The sequence below is a fragment of the Pararge aegeria genome, chromosome 7 (genome assembly GCF_905163445.1).
Source record: "Pararge aegeria chromosome 7, ilParAegt1.1, whole genome shotgun sequence".
NCBI classification, from domain to species: Eukaryota; Metazoa; Arthropoda; class Insecta; order Lepidoptera; family Nymphalidae; genus Pararge; species Pararge aegeria.
In genome coordinates, this window is record NC_053186.1 from 11,186,397 (window position 1) to 11,212,306 (window position 25,910).

The window sequence follows — 25,910 nt, forward strand, 5'->3', positions numbered from 1 at the left end:
AAATAAAAACTAAACAAAAATATTTACTGCGACCCTGCCAGGATTCGAACCTGGAATCTTCTGATCCGTAGTCAGACGCGTTATCCGTTGCGCCACAGGGCCGGTAGTCAACGTGGCAAAATACGTAAACGTAATTATAGATCAGTCTGCGCTGTTATCTATGCTGCATGCTGTTAACAACATTACATAGTAATAATATTTATATTTAAAGGTTTGTCGAAATCTGTGCAACCGTAAGGCGATGCAAGTGTCCTAGGGTTGTTGGTGATGAACGAATGAATGAATATACTTTTATTGCACACCACAAAAAGTACATAGAATAAATAGAAAAGTATAATGTTATATATAGAGTTGGTGATCTATAAAGCTTACTTAACAGTCCTTTAGAGCGTGATACGGACTCGATTTCAGAACGTTACTACGAACTAAAACCATTGTTGTATTTTTTATTAGATCCATTTCATATACCATTTTATTGAATGAAAAATTCTGTTCTAAATAATCATTTCCTCCTACGTTTATTAAGAAATAACATCTTGCTATGACACTTATGAGGAAACGGTATGTCACAGCTAGTTTGTTGTAAAATTTATATGGTAGGTAACAACTAGGAGGCGAATTCCCTATTTTTTAGTTTTTAAAAGAGATATTAATTCTAGTGACGTGGAGATATGTAATTTAAACCTTGTTGTTATTAAAAATTAATAATTGTTTAAGCGATGGTAGTGAAGTCGGAGAATAATATTATTATACACGCAATATTTACTTTTAAAATTGCAGGCATGAGATGCCTGCAATTTTATTGCCTGCATTAGTTACTATTCCATTGTCAGAAATACGTTATCGATACTCTTGTTTATGTTAATATTAAGTAATTTTAATATTGACGCGAGAAGTTTATGTTATGAAAGTAGTTTCAATATTTAAGCGAGCGATGTCGAGCCAAGCTTATCTACTGTCCGCAAAGTTTACTTTTGTGGACTAAGCCCAATTATAACCAAAATGGCAGTTAATTAGCAGTAATACATAATGTTAATAAAAAATGGAAGAGAAGTCGGGGGGCGGCAACTAGCATCGCCCACGCCTAGCCAGTGACAGGATGATGTAGTGCGCTGATATTTAGAACATTCGCATTTCCTGTTTACAATCATACGTTTCTATTTGCATTTTGCACTGCATTTAATATAAATATTATATTCCGTCTAAGTGCGTATTAGTATTGTACAAGCGGTTATTATCACTTACTCGTGTTAATAGCCTTTGAAGCCCACCGTCCAGCATTGGATCAGCGTGGTAGTTCTTCACTCTAAACCATCTGGAGTCTCCAATGAGAGAGGAGGCCTCTGCCCAGAAGATTTTGTATCGGTTTTATGCAATTAAATATCACTTGATTGAACAATGAAATCAAACATCGTGAGGAAATCCGCATTAGACCAGTGTAGTTTTTAGATAACGGCCTTCTCATTCCGAAAGGACACCCGTGTCATATACTCGGACGGTAATGGCTTAACAAACGTTACACACCGTTATTTAAATCCCTGTAAAGGTTAATAAATTAGGATGTTTATTTAAATGCAAGAACTTTTAATTGCGCTGTCCAAACCTTAAATTTGCAAGTAAAACCCAGAAATTTTGCAAGAATTCAGATTTTGGTATCAAAAGCTAAAAGTTATATTTTTTTTCAGTTATTCAAGTTTTTTGCCGTGTAACAGTAAGCCCACGTCGGCGTTTAGACAGCTACTCGGCGCTGGCAATCGGGCCAGGTGTCAGAACGCCAATCAAAGTGTGATTAACCGCTCAACCTATCTTTACTGCAGATCTAGGCTGCTTTTTTAATCCGATTCACGGGGAAAAACGGACGAGGATGGAATTCCTTCCAAACCTTGTTATATTATATGACAGTCTAACTGTCTAAGTCACTAGGTATATTTAAAAATGCTGTTAAGGCTCATTATCTCGCTCAATATAGACGAATATTATCTACTTACTCTATGGTATACTAAAGTATAAATATTGTTTTTTTTTTAAATATTTATTAAAATTATTGTTGTATGTGTGTAGTAAGGTTAATGTATTATGTAGATATGTATTTTTATGTATGGTTTTTTGTTGAAAAGATGTAGGTAGGTACTAGGTAGGGTATATGTAAAAATAGAATTTTTGTGATTGCTAACCTGCTTGAGTTATAGTATGTAGTTGTTCGTATGTATGTTTCTCTAAAAGTGTGCCTTTTCATTTTCTTTTTAATTTTCCTTTTAATCCTAAGGTTGCCTTGCAGTGATCGCTACTTAGCAATAAGTCCGCCTTTTATATCCTACTACGTACTATAAGTGTCTTGTCTATTTTTTTTTCATTTCTGAACTTGATGTGGATTAAAAATAAAGAGTATAAATAAATAAATATTGAACCATTTTCCTACAGTAACTATCCTATAAGTAGACATTTTAAAAAATCATAGTTGATATTAGGAAATTACTTGGGTTATAATTATTGGTAGTAAAATCGTTAAAGCACTGCTAGGTACAGGCCGCCTCTCTAATAGGACAGAGGGTTTTGGAGTATATGCCTACCCACCCACAACGATGCTCCAATGCGGTCTTCAACGACTATTATCAAATGTTAGTTATATTTATATTGTTTTTATGTATTTTTAAGTATGTATTTAAATTAAAAGGAATGTGCAACGTCCATATAAACTCACTAGAATTTCGAGACGTTAAGATAATAATTGTTCTAGTTTGTGAATTAAATATATAAAAAAAAAAAACGGGACCGGCAGCTCCTGAGCCTGCTTTCCAAGGCACGCGTGTTGTAACCGCCAATTTACTCCGGGCTGATACCTACTTAGTTTTTAATTTAATAAATGGAGTACCTTAATACAAATTTTTGGCCCCACCCGAGACACGAACCAGAGACCTCGTGATCCGTAGTTGAACTTGGTAACCACAAGAACAACGAGGGGGCAGACAGCCTCATTCATAAGAACATAATTTAGACAATGTTAAACACTTTTCCTGAACTGAGCATGGAGGTAGTTCCCGGCCGAGCTCTGTCGCGAAACTACTTACTACTTAAGTTACTTTCTGCATTTCATAGGTAATCACCTAAAAACTATTACTAAACCTATATATTGTAAGAGTTATTTTTAGGTAATCGAATACAGAGCCTTACAAGATGCTCCAACAAGCTTTCTTCCAAAACAACTAAACTGGGTAAATACGTAAACAATAAAATATAAAGCTTCCAACAAACATGACCTAAATTATTTTACAACTCTAGTGCCATCAAGTTTATAGTACCGCATAGAAAAAAACAGCACAACTACCTAAAACGTATTAAGTGAACCCTGTTAAGAGCTTATTATTCATAAGTCACAAGTTATTCGTTTTTATTTTGCAGCTAATTAACGTCACAATAATGTGTAAATATATTCTGAAGTAACTACTACGTATGGAAGGTACAGCAAAAACAGCATAAAACGTGATATATAATACTGTTCACAAAATATTAGAAAAGCGAAATTATGTAGAGCGATAGTTGGTCTTTCTTTCACGCAGCAACAGAACAACGCAACTTATTTATTATAGGCATAATACAGAATAACGCCTGAATTGAATTAATAGTGTGCAATCAGAAAAGGATAGCACGACTAAATTCAATCTGTCATCTGAAGATTTTGGATTAGTATTAATTTCAAACGATAGAGATTAATTCGCCTGGAAAAATTCTTGTAATGTATCTATTAAAAAAAAAACAAAATACCTTGATAAAACGGTTCTCAAGTGGATAACCCAATCATGCTCCGTCCGTACTTTTATATAACTACCGTCACTAGTCATCATTATAAACAACCCATTACCGACCCACTATAGGACACGGGTTTCCCCTCAGAATGAGAAGGGTTTTGGCCGTAGTAGACTACGCTGGCCAAGTGCGGAGTGGTCGACTTCACATGTTTTCCTTCATCGTTAAAGCAATTATAAATAAAACCGTTACTAAAGCTAATATGTTAATAGCAAATTTGAAACTGTCTGTTTGTTTTTTACCTATGTAACTCCAACTGCACCAATCTTCATTTAATTTAGCACAGATATGCCTTGTATATTGGATACGAACATAGAATACTAATAACAACAGAAATACTTCTGATATACGGATTTAAGAAAAACCAATTAGACTGGGAAACAGTACTGTCACTAGATGGCGCTCTTTATAAACCGAAGTTAACTTTCACGCGCTCGAATAAGCAAACGTAGGTGGAAGGCACCTACGCAATAATTTTGCATCGCATAAGTGTGCAGTGTTCACTCCAAAGGGCATACAGCGGATATTTTGTAACTCGGAAAACGAAGGGTTCGTGTCGTATTAAAAAAAACGAAACAAACGTGACCAAGAAATTGCAAAAAAAGTCAATTATTCACAAGTCAAAGAGACATTTGTATAAATTTTTTACAACAGTAGGTACTGTATCAAATAATACTAAATCGACCAGTGCAGTAAAAACACCAGTCCGGATAGTTAAATGTTTAGTTGTTGCAAACGAGGTCATACCCACTGCACGGCCGCGCTGCAGTGTTTGGCCAGGGGTCCCTGTTATTTATCTTGCAAATTGCTCAAGCAGACACTTTTGGACAGTTATGTATTTCGCGAACTGTTCCCCTTCATGTTGCGATGTTATTAGGTTACCGCGGTGACAAATGGGCGTCTCGATCGGTACGAGCGTGTATTTCAACTGTAAAAACACGGGGACCCGAGGGGAGATGGGTATTTTTGAATTATCATTGCTAGCAGTGAGATATTGCTGCATAATTTCTTACTATAGCTGGGCAAAGGAATGTTCTCTTTTTCAATGGCTTTCAGCATATGGGTTGCTCTTAATAAATTGCTTAAAAAGCATTCATATTGAAGTGAAATGTCAAAAGCCTGCTTAAACCTGGTCTGGTTTATACAACCTCCCGTTATCACGGTATTGATATTTCAAGAAACCTTTACATATTTTGTTTCTAAAATATAAGATTAAATACTATGTATCTACTAGAAATGAGTCTGGATTACTTTATGGAATAATAGGTAAATATGCTGACGTACCCTTGCAAATATAAATGTTCATGGAATCTCAACGAAATCTGTTCTAAAAAACGATTTCGACGATCATAATGATGTAAACATCTCAGGCAAAAAAATTTGGTAACTACGTAAAAAATCGTAGAGCGTTGCAGATCTGCAGATAAAGAGCAAGGAAGCGGAAAATAGCGAAGCGTCTACGTTGCCTTCCGCAGCCTTCGAGCTGTTATGACAAGCGGCAAACACCGCGATAAACCTAGTTACATAGCCGACGATCTATATCAGATCCTCAAGTCTCGACACATTTAAATACTTTAGTAACCCAAATGATCCAATACTTTAGGTGTCGGTTAGAAATAAGTACATGCTTCTACTACATTGTTCAAAATTTGACAAAATTCATGATGGCAAAAATGATTCCGTGCATGGAAACAAATCCGCCCGCATTTGCCGAATTGCCAAAGTGAACACATACCGCCTTCTGCTTGTGGTTGGCATCACGCCAAAAGTTACGAATGCTTGAACTAGTAAGGAATTTCTGAAAATTTTCCGATTAGTATTTTCGAGTTGAACTTGCGCGAGAATTTAAAATTAGCTGTAACAATGTTACTCAATTATAACCTTGAAATAATCAAGGACAGTAACAGATTGATCGCGAGTAGAGAATGTGAAACGTGCTGATACTATTAACATGTGTATTGGCCTCTGCTATGGTCTCCAATCTTTATAGAATTTAAATTGTATCATTTTTGTATTGAAGTTTTATAAAAATTAAGCTTAATTTTCTATACTCCGCGAAAAGCAGGAGAATCTGTATGGAGTCATTTATAATTTCTTCAATCCTTATACTCCACACCAAACAGATCTTCGGCAATTTCTACGCACGTTTCGCTCCGAAACCGGAGCATCCTCAGGAAATGTTGACTTTGCAATGAATAATAGTTAAGGGAAAAATTCGTCAAATTTTTCCCTTTTAAGGCCTTTTATACCTTTCTTACCCCACCTTATCTATCTACTGTAATACAAAATTTAATCTATACATTTTAAAACGTAGATTACACAGCTCTTCAGACCGGAAGAATAAGGAGACATCTTTTAAACACCTGCAAGTAAGATATAAACTAAATACTGGTGCAAAGTAAAAAATAAATGATATCTGTCAATTAGTAGCGTACACTAATAAACATACCGGATGTTTGGTGCATCGTGTGCCAAATCGAATCTGATGATTGGAGGGGTCTTTGGCTATCTCTTCAGCCCTCGTAAAAAAATCTTGCTCAAACGGTTTTTTTTATACTGATTTTAAATTGTTTTTTTAAAAATTGTAAAAATTCTACATTTAAATTTTAATAAAAAATAAAGTTGTTAAGTATTAATTAATTTTCTTTTTAATCTTTAATTTGTAACGTTTTACGCTTCTTTTGAAACTAGAATTACACGCCAGCAACATCTAGTTTTTGTTTTACAGCCCCGCAAAGTTTTTTTTACGTAAAAAAATAAGCTTGAACGTCAACTTTCGGTTTTAATAAAAAAAAAACTAAAAGTGATCATGTTCTTCCAATTTTTTTAAAACATCTCTGGACTGTCCCCTTTCTAATGGTGTGCAATATGCCATGAAAAGTAATTAGTAACATCACTAATTTTCAAATTTTCTAAACTTAGTCACAATTTTCTAATATTCAACAGATGAAAGAAAAACAAGTTTTTGCGTAAATAAAACTCACAAGCAGGTAAAATTTTTAAATTTCGTAGGTTTTACTTGAAATAAAAATAATACATTGCATTTGAAACATTTATTTCATAATTTTTACAAATTCTGCTCAAATTGTTCACCCCTGTTTCGAATGCAGGCCCGACATCTTTGACGTATTGTTACAGTTGTAGTCCGAAGCCGTATTTCGTTCTTAATTGTACCGAAGGCCGCTTCTATGCGTTGTATTAGTACCTCCCTCGTTGGGACTTCTGTGGCGTATACTAGCTCTTTGGCACGTCCCCAGACATAAAAATCTAACGGAGTTAAGTCTGGGGAACGTGGAGGCCATGCAATAGGCCCATCGCGCCCAATCCACGAATTGGGGAACACATTATCGAGGTATTCCCTCACAGTTAAACGCCAATGCGCGGGACAGCCGTCATTTTGAAATACTATGGGCACATCTTCATTAAACACGGGCACCTCGGCCAATAATTCCGGCAGATCATTTTGCAGGAACTCTAAATAATTATCGCCATTTAAGTTATCAGGCAGGTAGTGCGGTCCAATTACCTGATTCCCAATCACTCCTGCCCAAACGTTCACACTAAACCGTCTTTGAAAAGATTGCTGTCTTTTGGCATGTGGGTTTTGCCGTTTCGGTGCCCAATGGTGTAAATTGTGCAAGTTAAGAATCCCTTCTCTGGTAAATTTGGATTCGTCAGTCCACAGTATTCTTTTTAAAAAATCAGGATTATCCACATCTGTGTGTAACAAAAACCGACAAAAGTGCATTCGTCTGTCAAAGTCGCCACCCTCAAGACCTGCAACAACCAAAAATCTTTTTAATTCCCCTTGAGCAGTAATTAATTGCACTAGAAGATTATGGATACCTGCTAAACAAAGGCAACGTCAAACAAAGGTTTTAAATTACGTACCTTGAACCGGAGTCTCGTGGAATGGATATTTTTCGTTTTGTCGAAGGACTTTCCACACTTTCCATATTGAAATATCAAGTTGTGCCGCCACATATCTAATGCTTCTTGTGTCGTCTTCCTCAAAAAGTGCCAGTATTCTCTCGTCCACTTCAACATTATGTCGCACAACATGTCCCCTTGGTTCATGAAAATTGACACTCCCAGTCTCGCGTAAACGTCGGTATGTGTCTTGGAAGACTCTGCGGCCAGGTAATCGTCGACCAGGAAAGCGTTCCTGGTAAAGTCGTTGCGCTGCACGAGCGACACCACGGGCTGCACCATAAACCATTATGATGTCCGCATATTCCTCGTTAGAGTATGTCGTCATTGCAACAACAAAAAAGTCAACAAAGTTTAACAATAACACCAAAAGTAAATAAAACGTAACAAAAAACAACAAAACTTAACGAAAACTAAATAAAAGAATCGTGGAGTACAGTAAGCTAGCACACACGTTAGGCAGCAGAGGCAGTGATGTCTCGACTAAAAAATAAGATGGCCGCCGTGTCGACGCGACGCGGGGCCCGTTCGCGATTGGTTCAAACAGGTTTGCACTATGCAAGAAAGGAATAGAAGATAGATTTCGCTTCACTAGAGTGAAAAAACTATTTTTGCCTGTTTAAACGAACAACGGGCGTATAACTTTATGAAAGAGACAGAAAATGTCATCTGCCTTGTGAATTGTGAGTGTTATTTACGCAAACCCTTGTTTTTCTTTCACCTGTTGAATATTAGAAAATTGCGACCAAGTTTAGAAAATTTGAAAATTAGTGATGTTACTAATTACTTTTCATGGCATATTGCACACCATTAGAAAGGGGACAGTCCAGAGATGTTTTAAAAAAATTGGAAGAACATGATCACTTTTAGTTTTTTTTTTATTAAAACCGAAAGTTGACGTTCAAGCTTATTTTTTTACGTAAAAAAAACTTTGCGGGGCTGTAAAACAAAAACTAGATGTTGCTGGCGTGTAATTCTAGTTTCAAAAGAAGCGTAAAACGTTACAAATTAAAGATTAAAAAGAAAATTAATTAATACTTAACAACTTTATTTTTTATTAAAATTTAAATGTAGAATTTTTACAATTTTTAAAAAAACAATTTAAAATCAGTATAAAAAAAACCGTTTGAGCAAGATTTTTTTACGAGGGCTGAAGAGATAGCCAAAGACCCCTCCAATCATCAGATTCGATTTGGCACACGATGCACCAAACATCCTGTATATTGACAGAGAGTGTGCCTATTGAATTACACGAATCTTACAAAATTACCTTATTGCATAATATTATGGTTGGCATGCAGCCAGCTGTTGCAAATGAGGAGCATCCAAAGAACTGCCCAGTTAAAATTCTGGCTTATACGTTTAACATAACAACGATGGATGAATAGTGAGCTTCAGGTACTTATAGGTTTTCATCTTCTTTCTTTCTCGAAGTTGTTTTAAACATTTAATATTAAAATTTTACTTAAACGAATAATTAAGAAGCCTTCTGTAGTAAATTGAAGTGAGAAGAAATCCAAAACCTTCTTCTTACAGTCAGATTGTTGTTATATTTTTGATCTACTTTTAGTTGGATACCTAAATAGTTTTTAGCATAATTGTATCTTATGGCAACAGTCTTAAAGTATGTCTCTAAAAACTTTCTCATACTTAAAGGACAAATTGCAGGGTATTTAAAATGAATTTAAATGTTTATATTTACCAGGATGTCAAAACTTTAAGTTTTTGTGACAGAGCTCGACTGGGGAAGTAGTAGCTTGCCATGTTGATTTCTGCCACCAAGCAGGGTCGGTCTGATGGGCGTGGTTGCCGTTTGATACCGTTCAGGCAAGGCTTAACACCTTCGCCTCAGATTGATAAACTCAGGGTGGCACTTTGTAGGATGTGTTCTTTATATGCCAAACACCAAGTGTCACTCTTATTATAGGCAACGGTTTCCCTCTTACCATCAGGTGGGTCATCTGCCTTGTCAGTCAATTATCACTCTACAAAAATTGGTCAGGATTTAGGAGAATAATGGGATATAGGGATGGCAAAATTCACCGCGATAGTCACGTTTAATAAAAGCCTAGTGTTTGCATACAGTTATACTGTTACGTATTAAATGCTAAGGCTAAAGCCACACGCAGAGTATGTCCGAGTTCGCTGAATTATTCGTAGCGGACAAAGTTCGCCTATTGCATGTGCTGGCAACACGCCAAATGTCTAAACAGCGAAGAAGGAACTATAGAATAACTGCCGGTATTTCTGGGTCAAGCGTCTAACTATTTTTAATTTAGCATCAGTGGACACATCTGTCAGCACACCCACTGGACACTGACGATGGATGAATAATGCTATTTATCTTAAAGTTTATTGGAGTGCAAATTCTCATTGTTTAGCATCTTAATAGCTATTAAAATTTTAATAAGCAAAGGTAAATTCCTTCCATCCTAATAAAGAGATACTATTTTATTTGTACCTACTCTAAGACTATTAGAAAATTAAATCGATATGACTTAAATTGATTGCGTATTCAAAATTTAAACGTCTCAACAAGAACTCAGACTAAATATAAAACTGTCTTATTCATCGGAGCTTTTTCTATTTCCGTGATATGGAACGATAACAATAGACCCCTCTAGCTCGTGCACGCGACTAGATAATCACGTTTCACGCCAAATGAAAGCTGCATTCAATCGGGAAGTAACTGATAAAATGCTTCTGCACTTAACTGTAAACGGTTTTCTCATGAACAAGTACAAGAATTTAGCAAATTATAATTACGAGCAAGCAAGGGCGCAAACAAAAGCCAGGGTAGTAAATAAAAAGTAAATACAAGCAATTAAATTAAACGAGAGGAGAACCTTAATTGCGAACAACATTTTCTTTACCTATTTGAGCTAAATCTTACCCAGAATATTACATTTCCGATTGAAGAAGGACAGTTGGGTACAATAGAAGTAAAAAAAAAGCAACTGATATCGTAGATGTCCTTAATCTTTCTTAACCCAAAAAAGTATGTAGAAATAGCAAATCACAAAACGAAGTACAGCCTGTGAGTAAATTAAACTGATAATCGTGATTCAAAATCTTAAGTAGGAAAACAACTGGAACTTTTTAGTAAACTATTCCTCTTCATACTTTATGTAAGTAAGTAAAATAATTCATTCTCCTGCTTGAGCTCATTAATGGTACTAGAAAGAGAGAAGATAGGCATTTCAACGTAAGCATAGGACGTTCACTGCTACTCTGCCGCAAGGAACTCATTTTTAGGGATTTCCACACGCCAAAAGTCTTGTGCCGCTTGAATCCGGGCCCCTAAGGATTCGCCGACCAGTGCTTAAGATTGCCTAGCGTTGCTTGTGTTGTCACTTAACACCATGGGACCCAAACATGAGTTAGGGTTGAGTAAGTTACGGTCCCCCACGCCACTGCTTTTAGCACAACTTAAGCTTCGTAGCTCGAGGCAATAAAGTAATTGCGTGAAAATGTAGCTAATTCCCAACAAGAACCGTTTGGCCGATATAAAATAAATGTAAGAAAATGGCATCCTTGGGCGGTAGGTGGGGTAGTCCATAAATCAGGGCGTGTCTTAAGCGCCTATTGACCCGGTTCCTGTTTTTCGGAAACTCATAATTCAACCAATGATTACTCCCTTATATTTTCCCACAGCATTTTCCCCAAGGAGGCCCCGCGGGATCAACTAAAACCCCTGGAAGCCTTAAAGTCGACTAACAATATTTGCCTTCAAAATAATTTCGCTGGCGGAATTTTAATAAGACTTGAGATAATTGAATTGGGCCTGTACTGTAACTAAAGGAGTATTTGAGAGAGAACTAAATTTATAATTCGGATAATCCTAGGTATGCGTTGTAGTACTTCACGAGATTACTGATTCAGTAGTGTTTTTTCCTTTTATGTTTAGTCCCTCAGAACTTTGACAATCATCAACTATTTTTAGTATACCTACTAAATTACAAGTCCCATTTTTATCAGGTTTACATCTCTTTACAAGTTGGTTTAGAAATGAATTCAGATGAAACCAAAATAATGACTAACATACAAGGCAACAACGTTAATATAACTGTTAACAAAACCTTAATAAATATATAATGTCTATTTAGGGCAGTAGATCAGGATGGCCAAGGTAATGAAATTCATAGACTAGTAAGGCTCATGTGGGATCCTGGAGAAATCGAGGGACCTCTTCGAATATAGGGACACCCATAGCGATGTAAGTATTTTTTTAAGTTACTTCAGCATTTGTGAACAATCTTAAAGAAAATATTTATTTCTAGTTGTATAACAAAGTCAATTTTTTTTTGGTATTTTTTTTGTTAATTTGTAGTTCTTATATTGTATCTTATTAAACCTAGTTAGCTGAAATAATAATAACAGCTTAATTTCTTTTATTTTTTTAATAGCACTCAGCAGTAATGCCAGCTTTGAGCTTTTAAATAAATAAAGCAATATTAAAATTTTCAAGATTATCCCAGAGGTTCAGAGCTTTTAAATGTTAATCGAATATTCAAAAAGGTTATTTATAGACGAGATTATGTTTATAATCATAAATTATTTTATAATGACCTGTTAGAACAGTTTTTACTTTAACAAGGCATTGTATTATAAATATGTAATTAAATTTTGTTTTGATGTCGTTTTGTGGTACAACAATGCTCAAAATTAAGTATTGTTGCAAGTACAAGCAATGCAAAACAAGCATTCATAAGAGCTGACAGAAGTGATGACTGAAGTGATGATGAAGACATTAGAGTACTTTTTATCACTAATTTTTAAAATAATAACTATCGAAAGCACAAATAAACCAATGTAAATTAAATAGAACTAGTGATGGACCTGATGAACGGCAGTTTTTTTATTACTCGTACTCGACCGAATAACTCGCTTTATCGGCAATATTTTTATTATTTTTTATTTTAATATTTTAATTTGTTTTAAAGGTAAGTTATTAGGAAGTATCTATATTCGTACTATCATAACCCTGTTCACGCGACTGTTGAATCACGATAAACTCTATACGAGAGGTACTAGACCTGCTAAAAGACACTTGCGACCCGTATACGAGACGTACTTAGCTTGTATAAAAGACACTTGCAAACTGCATACGCGACGTACTAAACTTGCATAAAAGACACTTGCAACCTACGAATTATGTACGAAACGTACTAAATTTTGCAAAAAATGCACTTGCAACCTGCATACCGAGACGTACTGAACTTGAATACAGGATACTATTTTACATACTTAACCTACATAAACGACACTTGCGACCTGCATACGAGACGTACTAAACTTGCAAAAAAGAAACTTGCGACCTGTATACGAGACGTAAGTACGTCTCGTTTACGACATACTTAACTTGCATAAAAAACACTTGCCACCTGTTTACGAGACGTACTTAACTTGCATAAAAGGCACTTGCAACCTGAATACGAGACGTACTGAACTTGAATACAGGATACTGTTTTACATACTCAACCTGCATAAACGACACTTGCGACCTGCATACGAGACATACTAAACTTGCAAAAAAGAAACTTGCGACCTGTATACGAGACGTACTAAACTTGAATAAACGATACTTGCGATCTGTAAACGAGACGTACTTAACTTGGATAAAAGACACTTGCGACCTGTATAAAAGACGTACTTAACTTGCATTAAAGACATTTGCGATCTGTAAACGAGACGTACTAAACTTGCAAAAAAGACACTTGCGACCTGTATACGAGACGTACTATACTTGAATAAACGACACTTGCGACCTGCATAATATGAGACGTACTAAACTTGCGTAAAAGACACTTGCGACCTGCATACGAGACATACTTAACTTGCATCAACGACCCTTGTGACCTGCATACGAGACTTACTAAACTTGCATAAAAGACACTTGCGACCTGTATACGAGACGTACTAAACTACATTAAACGACACTTGCGACCGTAAACGAGACGTATTTAACTTGGATAAAAGACACTTGCGACCTATATACAAGACGTACTAACTTGCATAAAAGGCACTTGCAACCTGAATACGAGACATACTGAACTTGAATACAGGATACTGTTTTAGTGTATCCGTATATATACAGGCCCTTATACTACGCGACTAGTCTGGCGCAATACGTCACGAACAGCGAACCCATAAGATTTTCCAAAAATAGTTCAACACGGTTATAGAAGCTTTCACTTCAAAAACAATTGAAATGACTAGCTGCCTTTTCGACTTATCTGCTATTGTTTTATGTGAACAAATAAATTTTCATTTCATTTTCATTTCAATTGACTCTTTATAGAAACCTAACATTTACGTACTAATATTATAAAGAGGTAGGGTTTGTGTAGGGAGTAATCTATGGGTCTACTGAACCGATTTTCAAAGTTCTCTTATCAATAGAAAGCCACATTGTTAGAGTAGAGAGTTTCAAAGGCTTTATGCTCTTAAACTGTCTCTGCTATGTACTGTGCCCAACTGTGGGACGTTAGTACGCTGCCGATGATGAAATATTTTATATACACTAGAAGAATTAAAATACTTTTTCGTGGTAGTCGGTCGTTTCACAATGTAAGCCGGAGAAAAAATCGCCAAACGAAAACGTTTCTAACGACCGCTGCCTTATGTGACAGATATTTCATTGTGTTCTACTAAACCGATATTACGAGCACTACGAAAACGTAAACGAAGTTGCGCGGGTCAGCTAGTCTCATATAAGATACGAGACGGAACCTATTAGGGAAGAATAATTTATCGGACAATACAATTAACGCTAATGGGGCATCGGTTATTATGTGGAACAGCTCTCGTGGGTCGCGGGTGGCGCTTTTCAACGCTTTACCAACTAAGGAATTTTTAATCATCCCCATAACTCATGCTACGTAATTATTACAATATGGGATCGCTGTAATTAAACTTTCATTAGAGATTTAATTAAAAGAATTATTACATGATATCTTATATTAATAATAGTGTGACATTAAATCCTAATTCTATAATTATTGAAAATCTAAATTATTCTTATGTTTTAAGTTGACTAATTCTAATATTTTGTTTCTTTTTAGTTCTTAGTGGACATAATTTAATATTTAAATCAATTGCAATAATAAGATTATTTATTAGCGATAAGGCCGCCAAATTGTACGTTCTACCTTATTGTGCTGTGGTATTTGTATCTCTGTAAATTTTCTCTGTGGTGTACAATAAAAGTGTATTCATTCATTCATAAGAATTTAATTTGGATATAATAATTCAAATTCAGTAAAGTAATAAAAAATAATTCGACAAATTGGTTTTGTTTTTGCAATCTCACCTGTACTAGTACGCCATGATGGATTCTAAGAACGGGCTGATCTTTTAGACGGTATGGTAATTATATTACCCATACCCCTAATCGGTTTCTATGCGACATTGCAACGGAACGCTAAATCGCTTGGCGGCACCTCTTCGTCGGTAGGTGGGTAACGCAGGATTATGAACATGCAGAAACCGTGTAGGTACTCGACTAATATTGAAGCATCAAAAACCACTCCACTTTAGCAGTATTTCTCGAACGGGCAGCTAGTCACTTCATTCCATTTAAAGGTTGATAGTAATATTTTAGCTCTTATGTTCTGAACGTGTCCCATTAAACGAGGAAAATGGGAAGCTTGTAAGCTAACAACATCACGCGGTCGTGAAGTGAGACGTCCGAGGGGCGTTTTTATGGGTTTTGGACACAATGCAGTGCATGCAATTATGGCTGAATGAGGGTTCTGTATGTTCTTAAATCTGTGATAGCGACGGCCAAACCTCACCAGAAGCCATTACAATAGAAAAGAGCTAAAGCTAGCTAGAGCTTGTGTTACAATGCATCGGTTGTATCAAATCTATTCAACACACTAATCGCTATCAACCTGCATAGATAGCATGCGGTAAAAACAGATCCATTCATTAAATTGGTCTAATCGAGGTTACGCGGTTGGCTACATTATACTTTCAGAGTCAGGGTGAAAACTGGCCTACTAGGGAAGTGGGTCAAACTAGGGTTGTTCTTTTATATAAAAAATATGAACAAAAAATGCACTTCATAATTGAAAATTAAAAAAACTAACAATTGTTTGTTAAGGTAGTTAGTCTGAGGAGCAATTCTTTGGCGGACCTAAGGAATGAAAAAATGTTTTTAAACAAGTAGGTCTATCACAGTCCATGAGGTTATAAGGCGTTCAAAGAATAAAATATTAATTTTTGCAAAATGATTTTAAGTTCACATTAAATTAATACTAAAGCTACGTGGTTTCCAGAACGCACTTTCTACTTAGTATATACCGAACGGCCAGTGGAGTCTTATTAATAGGATCCCGATTTACCCATTGGGTACGGAACCCTATAAATTCATTATTGTTAAGCGATGTTAATAACGATTTCTTTACTTAATACTAAAGCAACGTAGCTTCCAAGTGCGCCGAAGGATTTACTTAATAATATATGCACGAAACACATGATAATAAACAACTGTGAAAAGAAAGCCAAAAATAAGAATATATACAAAACAAGAAATGCGATAAGGGGTAACCCTATCGCATAGCTTAACTGTGCCGAACTTATCGATTTTGTACGCAGCCAATAAGTGAAATGTGTAAGGCCGCAAAATCGCTGTTCCCTCCGCTCACGTCGCTTGCTATCGCTCAAGTGCTTTTATAAAATTACTAGTTGCCATCGGTGACGTCATGTTAAACCGCTAATCGACGAAATAGTCGACTATAACCGCACAATGGGGCCCATTCAGTTGAACACGAAACTCTTAACTGAATTAGCAGGTGTAAAAGCGTCCTTTTTACAATATTTACAGTGCAAAGGATGGCATTAACATAGTAGTAAAGGTTTTTGAGTCAGCTCGTCGGGGGTATTACTAAAACCATGCTTATTTTTGCCGATAAGCAGCATTGTTGCAATGCTGTTTTCCGGTTTAAGGGCGTGATGCCGATGTAATAACATGCACATTGTGGTTTGATACCTAAGACTCAGGTTGTTGGATACAGAGCGGCATGTTGCAGGACGTGTTGCCATGCTCTTCGAAGTATTGCTCTATATATACGCGATGTTTTTAACTTACCATTAGGTGAATCAGCTTGGTTCGTCAAAAAATACAATAAAATAAACTCTGAAGTAAGCTATTATTTTATGACTGTATTGCCACCAGTACCTCGCTGGTCTGGTGGTTGGACTACAAGGTCTAGTTATGATTTTCATGTCAAAATTTATAAGATTGGGTTTTCATCCTGCCGTGTAATTCTGCCCTCAGCCCGAAACATTATAGATATTCTATCTAGACAGTCTAATGGCACAGTGCGCAACGACCCTGCTTCCTTAGTCCAATGGGTCGTGGCTTCGACTCCCACAACTGGAGAAACATGAATGTTTTTCAGTGTCAGAATTTAATGTATACAACGTGTAACAGAATTACGAAATATTTTTGAAGTATGCATAAGTATATTTCATAAGGTATCACCCTGATATTAAATAAAAAAAAGCATATTTCTTTTTCCATACAAACAAATTCAAAACATTCTAAGTGTTTTCTTATGCTATCCCTATTGAAGATGCACATAGTATCTCCGCAACGCGACGCGTACCTAATAAAGTGACAGTACAACTCAATACTACTCGTAATTTATAAATGCGAAACTGTTTGTTTGCGACCTATGTCTGACTCAACTCTTGCACTTTACTCGCACTTCCGCACGAGATGAAAATAACTTTTATCCCGGGAAAGCAGCGGGGAACCGCAGACCCCAAACTACCAGCTAAACTATTTTTTGACGAAATTTTGCATAGCTTGCATTCTTTAGACGGATTTAATAAACTTTTCAGTTTAGAAAAAGAAATTGTTTTACACGGGATTTCATAAAAAGAAAACTAAACAAACACGAGCGAATTTCGTTCAAAAATAAACCTCCTAATTATCGACACGTCTCTTAATCAAACTATTCTTTCGGGATGCTTTAATATGCCTATATATATCGATAATAATTTTATCTAACCACACATTGCTGTAACAATTGCTTAGATCATTTAACTGATAACTAATGTGTATTTTTGTATACCATTATAATTGTACTTGTTTCTTTGTGCCCAATAAAGTATATTATATTATTATTTTAAAATAAAACTGAAAGACGACGAAGTCGCTGGCAACAGCTAGTATTTAATAAACAAAGCCCCATTCGTAGTTGTTAAAGTCCGCTAACATACGTGACAACGGTAAGCCCAGAGACTAAAGACTGATCCTTTTGGTCGCTGCTTACGCTAAACATAGCGTCGTGTAGGAGATTACGAATGGTACTTTGAAGTAATTCCGATGACATATTATGTTCTCCACTTATGTAGAGTACCTACTGCGGTTCTTGGTTATCGATCTATAATCCTTGTCTATAATTGAGTGGAGTACTAACTGTGACTTTAAGCTATCGATTGAAAATGAGTCCAAAGCAACATAAGATCGTAACATATAACAAATCGCCATCATTTCTATGTACATATTTTTATCTTATTTACGCATTATACCCTTCCCATTGTGGGATACCTGTGCTCTGTAGCGGACCGGTAATGGATTTATATAATAATGAAGCTGAGGGCCATGGGCCTATTTGAATAAAACAATTTTTAACTTAACTCATTTGCGGCCCACTAAAGGGCATGGGTTCGTTCTCAGAATGAGAAGGGTCGTGGTCCGAACAGCTGGCCTTCAAGACGTTGTCCTTCAACGCCTAAATCAAGTGATATTTAAATGCTTAAAACGCACATAACCATTGTTTGCCTGGAAGAGATCGCTATGCAGCGATAAAGCCGCCATATTGTATACGCTGTGCTGGCCTGTGATTAATTTATTGTTTTGTATACTTTTTGTGGTGTTCAATAAAAGTAGTATATTAATTCATTCATTTACAAATCCGAAAAGTTAAGAGGTGCTTATCGGGGATCGAATATTCCGGGGATCCACTAGGGCAATAGACTATACGCAGTGGCGTGCACTTCATACATGCACAAAAGCACTGCCTACCCTAAAATTCATATACTACTTATATGCATACCCTGGTAGGAAACCCAGCGCACACCACTGGCTATGCATAAGGCTCTTTATGCGTTAATATATTTATACGTATACCCATTTGTAGCTGTTCAGTTAAGTCTACAGACATATACATGACAGCGGTGAGACTAGAGACTGATGGTTATACTTGCTGTTTATATTAAATACATTGCCGTAAAGGATATTACGAATGGTGCTTTGTGTCAAAGGCGATGACATTATACATCTGTAATAGTGGAGTACAGAGTAGACTAGCAACACCGAAATATAAAAGGTACACACATCTTCACGAAATAGTATTGACGGATTTGAAAGTAGTAAAAAAAAATATGTAATTTGCCATTTTATGGTTGCGGCAATCTTGAATTGGAAATTAAACATAGTTTATAGTATTCTACTAGTCAAGCCTTTTCATTTGATAACCATATTAAGAGAGTTGGGAAAAAAATTGGCATCCGCAATTTGGACCGATTTTTAAAAAACATAGCTAATATCTCCCGTCTAATTCACTTTTCAAACAAAAAAACAAAATCAAAATCGGTTCAGCCGTCCGGGATCTACGATGCGACAGTCAGACACGCACACACAAACGCACACAGCCACGATAAACTATAAACATCCCGGCGTTATTGCGCCAGGGGTTAAAAACAGCTAAAAAGACCAACAAATTTAAGCAAACTTCGGATAGCTCTCAGAAAATCTTCCGATGTTTCTACAAAATGTTCTTACGACGCACACAATCCCACTTGATGACTTTGGGAAGTAACGTTAGCAAATATGTATCGATATAGAAGCTTATGTCAGTCGCAGATTTTCCTAAGGCCGCTTTTGTGGAGAAACTGTGGGATTCTGAAGGTATTGAGTAACTCGCGAAGGAGGAAGTTAACAACTCGGAATGTTTTTTTATTGATGTTAAAATGTTTTTTTTATTCGTAAGGTGTTTATTTCGAAATTATCACATTTAAATTTCATATAGATCTTATGATGAGTTTTATTTAGAGGCAGACAGCGGAATTCTTCAAAAATTACAGCAAATCATCCGCGAGATGCTATATCATCACATAAATTACATCCTAATTAATAAATCTGCGTGAATACATATCGGAGTACAACCAAAGTTTATTTGAAAGTTAGTAGTAAGTATGTAGTAACAAATTTTTCAGCTACTCGAAGCTAGTTGTAGCACATAGTATTCAAGCAATGGGTACGTTCCGATCTGACCTCCAATAAGTTGAACCGATAGCATTACAAAAATTATAACTGCAAGCAAGCTTTTTACTCCGCATACTAGTTGACTGCAAGGGAGTAACGTGTCTTCAGTGGGATCAGTAGTATTACCTGAAACAAAATAAGTTTTCTTGAAATAATTCGTATTGTAAAAATACACCAACAAGTCTAGCAAATAAATAATTATTAAAAATTAATGCTCTTTCCCCATTATTAATAAAAGTTGCGTAACGACGGGATCGTTAGCAGTGTTTTGTCACATTTTAACTGACGTTGATGGTGATAACAAAAAGAACACCCGGATTATTTTTTTGTGGGATTCTTCTTAAACCAGAGCGCGTTTGGAACCCTCGTAGCTTTAGTTTTAAGTTTACGAATGTAGTTATCGCTATCACTACTCACTGCTATGTACACATTTTGTATATATAATCAACGCATCAAAAGTGCCATCTATGTGCCTATTTGAATAAAGAAATATTTGACTTCACTTGACTTAAGCACTTTTAAAATGCCAGAACTTGACAACACACTGCGAAACTACTCCAAAGCCACATTATGCATAATTGTTAGTCCATGGAGATATATTTTCGTTAAAAGCTCGCAAACTATTTAATTGATTTAGATATTAGATAAATACTCATGATAGACTAGCTTGATAAGAGACATATATATCATGAAGATAATATATTGTCTTTTAAAAAATTTTCGGAACCGACATGATTTGAACCTGCGACTCTCTGGCAATCATAAAATTGATCATTCCTCCAAGTGTAGGTAAAAACACTAATAAAAAATTATAAAAATATAAAAGAGCAATGTGTGTTTCAAACGTGTCTCATTGTAATATGGACCTTTGAAGAATTAGATCGAAACTGCAACGTTTCCTACTAGATGACGCTACAGTCGCTATAAGACTGATGTAAATGGCATATACTAATTTTCGGCATCGATGGTAGGAGAGCCGTAGCTTAATTGGAAAACATTGCAATACATATTATGATTTTACGAGAAAACATAAAATACAAAGAGAAGAAATAAAAAATAAGCAAAAAAAATATACATTTCAAATGTAATAGGGTGTAAAGGGAATGTAGAGGGGCATTATTTTAGGCATGTATTGACGCCAGCCCTTTGAGGCTTTACTGCAGTTCGCCAAGGCCTGGCGTTCAGCCAACTCTGTTCTTTTAATTACGTGTTACGTCATACAAAGAACAGACTAGTTTCGATGGCATTCTAATTTTCTGTTCCTTCATTATGAGAATTAACTTAAATGCCTTGCTGGTATAGTGGTTAGCATGTTCGATTACGAGTCACGAGGTCCTGGGATCAATTTCCGGGTAAGGACGAAAAATGGTACTGGGGTATTTTAATTCTCTGTACCAGCTCGTAGTTCGGAAATTGGCAGTAGGAGAGAACATCCTATCATATACATATATATATATATATATATATACTAGCCGTTTCCAGCCCGCTTCGGTGGGCGAATTGAAAAAGGAAATAAATTACATTTTACGTTTCATTTTTATTTATTTTTTTCATATTTTTATTATTCTCCTTTTTTTTATTTTTGTATGAACATAAATAGGCCCCGCGGATAGAACTGTAAGCATCGATATTGTTTAGACTTACTCAAATTCCAAATTCCATCGATTTAGCCTGTATCTTTCATCCAGGTGATTTTTCTCACTAATATTCATTGTAACTTTCAATGTGCAATCATTATAACATTTCCGTGCCTTTCTTCCAAAAATTAATAATAATTGACATGAAGAAAAAAATTTGAAATGAGCATTGAAAGTTTAAGTTAAAGTCATTGCAAGTCCCATATGTGAAGTTGAAATCTGTCTAGGTTCAAGTGCGACGAATTTTCTGTTAACTAAAATTTTCTCCGTGACATCAATTTTTTATAGAAAATTAATTGTGCATGTTTTTTATGAATTCTATTGGAATAAGTAACTAAATTTCTTTTACACATCTCATGTGCTTGGAAAATGCATTCATTTTAATCTGTTACATTTCCGCGATCCCGCAATAAAAGAATTCGTCGGTTATGTAGTCTGCAAAAGTAAAATGAATGTAAAATTCTTAGTCCGTTGATTGACATGTAAAGTTAAGTTTTTGAAACCTCTCAATGACTTTTACTCCGCTGCCAAAAAGACGATTGTTGTAAGGAAATACACGAATATCCCTACATACACGAAGATCCCCACCAAATTTGGAGTCTGTAGAAGTTACAGGTTAGAAATAAAAATTTTAGATTTTAACACCCACCCCCGCAATTCCTGTCGGAAGTAGACTTTATTGAAATCCATTTTGAGATGTTCTTTATGTGAATAATAAAAGATTCCTACCATATTTAGAATTTTTAGAAGCTATATTTCGAAATTGAAATTTTGACGTGACAACGTCTTATAAATTGGTTTGCCGGGTGACACTTCAAGAAACTGCGTTACGCTCCGCTCACGTTATGCGCTCACAATGAGAGCGAGTGAGAGGCACGCGTCCCTTCCACTCGGGCATGGTTAGCCCGCCTAAGAGCGAGAGAGACAGACATAAAAAGTGAAAGGCACGCGTCCCTTTGTAGTAAACGCTGTTTCATTGTTAGTATGTATATTTGTATATAAATACGTTATATATAAGTTATTGTATGTATATTTGTATATAAATACGTATGTATGTGTAAAGGTAAAAATAAAATTTTGTTAATATGAAATTCAGTGCGAGATTCTTTGTATAAATTAATGTTTTAAATATAATTCTTTGTATAAATAAATGTTTTAAATTGTTACTATTATTTCATCCTTCTTCCTACTATACGAATGAATATTCACATTAAAATTATTTTACCACTCAAAGTCGTTGTCACGTAAAACTTTCGCCCGTATACCGACTTTACAGGCAACCAATTTTTTTTATTGTTAACACCCACCCCCGCGAACCTTATTGGAGGTGATTCATTGTAAAATCCGCTCGAAGATCATTTTTATATTACATATAGAACACTCTCACTAAATTTGGAGTCTATAGGAGCTATCGCTTGGAAATTGAAAATTTTCATTGTTAACGCCCCCGCAATCTTCTTTGGAGTGGGATATCGTAAAATTTGTTCATAAATCATTTTTACATCACTTATAGAAAATTCCTACCAAATTTGAAGTCTATAGGAGCTATAGTTTAAAAACGGGAATTGTTCATTGTTAACGCCCCCGCAATCCCCTTTGGGGAATGAATTTCTTAAAATCTATTCATAGCTGACCTCTACATAGCAAAAGTAATATTCCTACCAAGTTTCACGTTTCTAAGTCTTATGGTTCCCGAGATTTCGTGGTGAGTGACTATATAGATGGGAATTCTTCGATTATCATCGAAATTTTTAACTTTTTATCGGGCTTTTTTAAAATTTTCTTACATACAAAACTTTCTCCTGACAATTCTGAAGATAAAAAAAAAGCCCAATTGGTCCAGCCGTTCTCCACTACCGTGAGTAGATTCTTAGCTGAATGTAAAAAACCATAATCCGTTTAATACACTCTGTTGAAATCCATGAAAACAAAAGAATCAAGAGAAAATGCTTATCTTTTGTTTTTATTAGCGGGATAAATGTTCATAAAAGTAAAACAGCAATAAAAAAATGAAGGAATGTTGGAATTCAAAAAATAGATAGCCATAAACCATCTAGGAAAAATTTCGCATCGAATGGTGGTAGTTTCATGTCGATACGATCAGTGGTTTAGGCGTGATTGAGCCTCAAACGAAGACCATTTTCATTATATATATATATAGATATATATATATATAGATATATATATATATATATATATATATATATATATAGTACATCGATCTTGGTTAAGGCTCTCAGAGGCCTGTGCCCAGCATTTAGGGTTCTAGTCAGTCTATTAGAAGTTCTGATGATCTGATGGTAGTTCTGATGATTGAGTTCATCAGAACTACCCCTTCACGTGGTTTTGGTTTTCATAGCAAATTAAGACTAAAAACATAATTTCATACCAAATTTAATTTAAATTCCCATTAGTACAATTAGCATTTCTTTATATTTCTATTTTAAAAGAACCGTCCGTTTTGCAGAGATAAAAATAAGCCTGTCACTTTTCTGTCCATAAACTATTTTTATGGCAAACTCCCGACGATCCGTTGCTGCGTGAAAGTAGGACAAACCGTTAACTTCAAGTTCTGCTTCACAAATGCAATCTTCAATTAAAGCATTGCTTTTAACAAGTTTCGTAATAAAGTATTCGGGATCGTTATGCGGGCGCGGAGATAAGTTTTGTGTTTTGTATTCGAGTTATATAACATAGTTGTTAGAAATATTTGGTATCGGTTTTCGGGTTCAAATTACGGTTCGACCTAGTTTTACGCGCTGGCTGCGGATGTTTACAGGATTGTCAGAATATTAGAACTGATTTTATTTTATCTTAACCAATATTGCTTCGTTGGTCTAGTGATAATCGTGTTCGATTACGGATCACCAGGTTCTGGGATCGATTCCCGAAAGAAATGCTGTAATTGGGATTTTCCGCCAAGAAATTCTTAATACCAGCTCGAAGTGAGGATGTTTTTGTTAATTACTTTTTGGATTTGTTAAACACGTTAAGTCGACACGGCCAGTCGATCCAAATTTACAAGGTATCGTTCCCGGAGAATCTAAAAAGAGCATTTGTTAGCTATGTTTAGACGTGTTTATTACACAAATAGCTTGCACCCTGGAAACGGACGGATACTTTTAATCCCGGGAATACTGACGTTTCCAGAAGGATATCATGATATCAATATATTTAAATAAAAATTTAAATTGACCCCAACGTTGCGTTAGTTTCTTATTCCCTTTTGATAAAATGTGCATTATTCTACTAGTATTTTCAAACGCATGTTGAGGGAGTTGTGAAAAAATATGTAATCCGTCATTTTGTGGATGCATCCACATTGGATCAATTTTCATCAAACATAGCTGTAGAAGACTCCCGACTTATGTCAACTTCTTTTAAAACAAAAACAACTAAATTAAAATCGGTGCATCCGTTCGGGAGCTACGATACCACAGACAGACAGACTGACATACACACCTACACACTCACAGAGACACCTCAAACTTATAACACACCTTAGTTTCTGCGACGGGGTAAATAAATAAATTTCGATATATGTCACGACAGTAATGTATTTTTATAAAATTCAATAACATAACAGTTCCGCAGCCATAACCGTTAGGTCCGGTTACACAAGCGTTTGAACTGAAGCCATCACAAAGTAATAGGGATGCAGAGCATGCAACCGAATAGGATGGCCACTTTGCCCATTTCTCCAGGACACTCCAGTTACCAAGCGCATTTGTATAAATTTTATTATATTTAAAATTTATTTATTTACAATAGTATAAGGTAAAGGTGGATTTACAGGCTTGACTTAATGAGATAAATAAGCTAGCACTATGACAATAATTCAATAACAAGTGCCTACAAACTAAAACTAAAAAAAATTAAAATTAAAAAAAACGTATTTATTTCAGCGATACTATTATATTATTAACTTACTTTATTAAACTTACTAGCCTTATTGTCGTATAGGGAGCTTACTAAAGTCATTCTTAAAAAAAGAAAAATAATATGACATATCTTGAAACACGTACCACACCCACGCATTCATACAGCTCACTTTTTTTGTGAATCGCCTTTCAAAATTTGGCTTAACACTTTATCTGTATACGATCGTTGTAGAACAGGCGAACCACGAGACCATGAGGCAATTAACTCATCTTACTCAACCAACATAATAGAAATTTTATTTAATGGGTCTTCATTTGTAATCATTCCTCGCCGAATGAGTGAACAAAAGATGAAGCAATCGAGATATATAATAA

At 35.6% G+C, this 25,910-nt stretch overlaps 1 protein-coding gene and 1 non-coding gene across 2 annotated transcripts in view; both read right to left on the reverse strand.

Moving 5' to 3' along the window:
- LOC120625462 (ubiquitin-like protein 3) overlaps nucleotides 1–25,910 on the reverse strand; it is a 223,980-nt gene that overhangs the window by 29,160 nt on the left and 168,910 nt on the right. The window lies entirely within an intron of this gene.
- Trnar-acg lies at nucleotides 30–102 on the reverse strand. Its single transcript has one exon. It is a non-coding gene; the product is annotated as a tRNA-Arg (tRNA).